Source organism: Anolis carolinensis, chromosome 1 (genome assembly GCF_035594765.1).
Source record: "Anolis carolinensis isolate JA03-04 chromosome 1, rAnoCar3.1.pri, whole genome shotgun sequence".
Lineage (NCBI taxonomy): Eukaryota > Metazoa > Chordata > Lepidosauria > Squamata > Dactyloidae > Anolis > Anolis carolinensis.
In genome coordinates this window covers 77,246,035-77,249,242 of record NC_085841.1, presented here as the reverse complement: position 1 = coordinate 77,249,242, position 3,208 = coordinate 77,246,035, and the positions used below count along the sequence as shown (strand labels likewise).

At 45.9% G+C, this 3,208-nt stretch overlaps 1 long non-coding RNA gene across 1 annotated transcript; it reads right to left on the bottom strand.

The window, feature by feature from the left end:
• Positions 1-236: 236 nt before the first annotated feature.
• LOC134298090 (uncharacterized) lies at positions 237-2,965 on the bottom strand. Its single transcript, XR_010005068.1, has 2 exons — positions 2,776-2,965; positions 237-355 (listed from the first exon to the last, which is right to left on the bottom strand). It is a non-coding gene; the product is annotated as an uncharacterized LOC134298090 (long non-coding RNA).
• Between the last annotated feature and the right edge of the window lie 243 nt (positions 2,966-3,208).

Below are 3,208 nucleotides of genomic sequence, written 5' to 3'. Positions count from 1 at the left end.
CTTGATGTTCCAACATCCTGTTTAGGAGGGAAAATATCATCCATAATGTAGGTTACAAAGGCTTTAATTGTTAAAGACAATCATGTCCAGCAGGGTGGCAAAGGAAACCATTCGTCCATGGTACATTTTTATTTTCTAGTTTTGTATTTGCAGGTTTATTTTCAAAACAAATAGATGGAAGAAAAAGTACTTTTGAAACGATAGGAAAGGTTATTTTTAATCACATAATAGACATCTTGAGAGATGAGAACAGTACATAACTTTAATTCCAATTTGTCTTCTATGGTAAATTACTTCTCTTCCATTGTGCAGAAATGGACAGTGATTCGAATCAGCCATCTCCCTTGCTTCATTTCTGTAGAAAATAGATTTACTTTGAAAGACTATCATAGAACTCTTCCCTGGTAACACCTATTTCACACCAAAAATTACAGTACAACTTTCATTTTTTTTCTTTGTGTACTCTGTGAATGCACACTAGTGGAGATAACTGCGCCTGGGCAGGCTCCAACAAAAACTCTTCCAAGCTTAATATTTCAAATTTTGGCGGTAACCCCTGCAGTGCATAAAAGGCAGCCCTGAGCGCTCACTCCCCAGTTCTTTTTTTCCGCCACAAAGCTCGCTTTGGAACCTTCCTGATGTTGACCATGCATTTCAAGAGATGCACCGAGTGTGCTGCTAAAATCCTGGACTCGGACAGCCACACCAAGTGCTTCTTGTGCCTGGGTGAAGGCCATGTAGTAGGCTCTTGCCGCCATTGCTTGGCTTTTATAGCCCAAGCCAGAAAAAACAGAGTGGCCCAGCTTAAGGCACTCCTCTACCAGAGGTCTCTCATGCCTGAACCCTCAACTTCCACCTTGGCTCCATAAAAAGCCAACTCGATGTCTTCGAGAGCCTCAAAGACTTCCAAAACCTCCAAACCCTCGAAGCCTCCTTGCACAGTAACCACTGCTACGGTATTGACCCATTCAGGCAAAGTTCGCCCTTCCTTGACTTCAAGCTCAGTGGCCTCGGTCTGCTCCCACATGGCGTCTCCTCCTTCGACGTCGACAATGAAGATCACTTTTAAGAGGGCCCATGAAGAAACTCGTCGGGCCCAGTTGGATTCTGCACTTCCTGCCCAATCCCTCCTACACCGGGAAAATCTATGAGGGCCCCTTCGAAACAACCCCCACCTAAAAAGCGCCTGGTTCAGCTCTCCTCTGCTTCAGCTTCCTCGAAGAAGGACATCCCTTCCTCCTCAGCCACCTTCACCAATCCAGCTGACCCAATCACCTAGATTTCCCTCGCAATCCCCAATCCGACAATTGTTTGAGGGCGAAATCCAATATTCACCCCACCACTCCACACAGACAGTGGTCCGGGTGTCTGTTCGAGAGCCCCGGCCTCAACCACCTCAGGCCTGCCAGGAAATTTTCCCGCCGGTGATAACTCCAGAAAGGGGTAGACAAACAGCTCATCTGGCTAGAGCCGCACAAGCATCGGCTTCGAAGGACCTTAGGCCCACCTCCTCTTCCCGCCCAGTAGCCTTGCCTCCTCCAGAGACTTTGCCATTCTTTCTTCTTCAAGCCCCTTAAAGGACCAAGGATGATGAGCAGAATGACCCTCTGGAATCTGTACACTCGGACTCGGTCTTGTCCTTAGGCCTCAACCTCTTGCCGGCTCCTGAGGCCTATGAAGTTTATCTGCCCTCGCCCATGGACAACATTCGATCTTTCTCTGACCAGATGGTCCAAATGGCTGACGCTCTGGGCCTAGAAACAAAACAAACTTCCAAAGCCGTTACCGAACCTGTTTTTAAGAGGGTCCAAGCAGAGACCCCTCCCAGCTACGCTGCTGACTTTTCTTCCGTACTTGCTGGATGTGATGCAGGTCTCCTGGAAGACCCCGTCATCGATACCGCCAACTTAGAAGAGGATCAAAGCGTGTACCGAACTGACAACGCCTCGCTCGAGTGCCTGAAACACCACCCAGACCCCAATTCCATGGTAGTCAAAGCAGCCTAATCCTCCAGCCGGCAATCCAACATGCAGAGTGACCTAGAGGGCAAGTGGTTTAACACCATCCATTGAAAGCTTTACTCCAGCGCCCTTCTCCTTTGCAGAATGGCAAACTATGGAGCCTGCATCGGGGCTTACCAACAAATATTTTGGGGGAAAGCCCAGCCTTTCTTCGCCAAGCTTTCTCGTTGCCTTTGCAACGTAGGAACCAGGGAACAAGTACTCTGCGGGGAGGGGGTGGGGTTACCCCCAAAATTTGAAAGATTCAACTTAGAAGAGTGTCCATTGGAGCCTGCTAGTGTGAATTCACAGAGTACCACTCGAAGAACATGGTTACAGGTTAGCAGCCTGTCCATCTGCAGAGGCATTGTAGATAATAGTGAATTTCACTGAAACCAACAACATCTGCCAGAAATTACCATAGTGTCACCCTGCAAGATCTAGAAAACTGCTATGGATATATCTTCTCTAGGAATGTTCAAGATCCACCATCTAATGAAACATCTAATGAAAGCTTTCCATAGAATTGCCTATAGGAAATATTTTGTTCAATGCAGGAAGATAAAACCATAGACACTAGCCCCACCGGTAAAGGGGGTTGCACTGTATAGCATTTAGATACTTTGTCATGGTTGCATTCTATAGATATTTGGGACTGATCGGGGGGCTCTTGTGCCTCACCAAACTACAAATCCCAGGATTCCTGTAACAAGTGAAATCATGGTCTTACATTGGCATAGGCATGAAAAAATATAGTTCGCATTACAGAACTGACCTTTTAGAAACCTAAATTAAGCTCTGACTGGATGAACACCGATCCTCATATTTCTCTGTATTTCTGCTCCTTTTCAAACTGGGTACCAATATGAGTTGCTCAAAGCTAGAGATAGATCTAAGGAACAGCGCAAAACCAGTCAGCCATTGCACCTTTGTTCCAGAACCCCAGCCAGGTGAAAACCTTTGAAATTCTGTGGTTTTGTGTAGAAGAATGAAATAAACTGACCTCACAATGCCTAGGAGGTAGAATTGAACAGTAGCAAATATTATGTGGAATGGCTATTTGCTTTGGGAAGTTGTATCTGGTGCGTTTCTTGTACACTAGAGGGAGCCCTGATCACAACTATAATACTCAAAATAATAGAGAACTGATATAAATGTGGCTTTAAAAGCAGATTTATCTTATCTGCATCTCCCAGACAGAACAAATG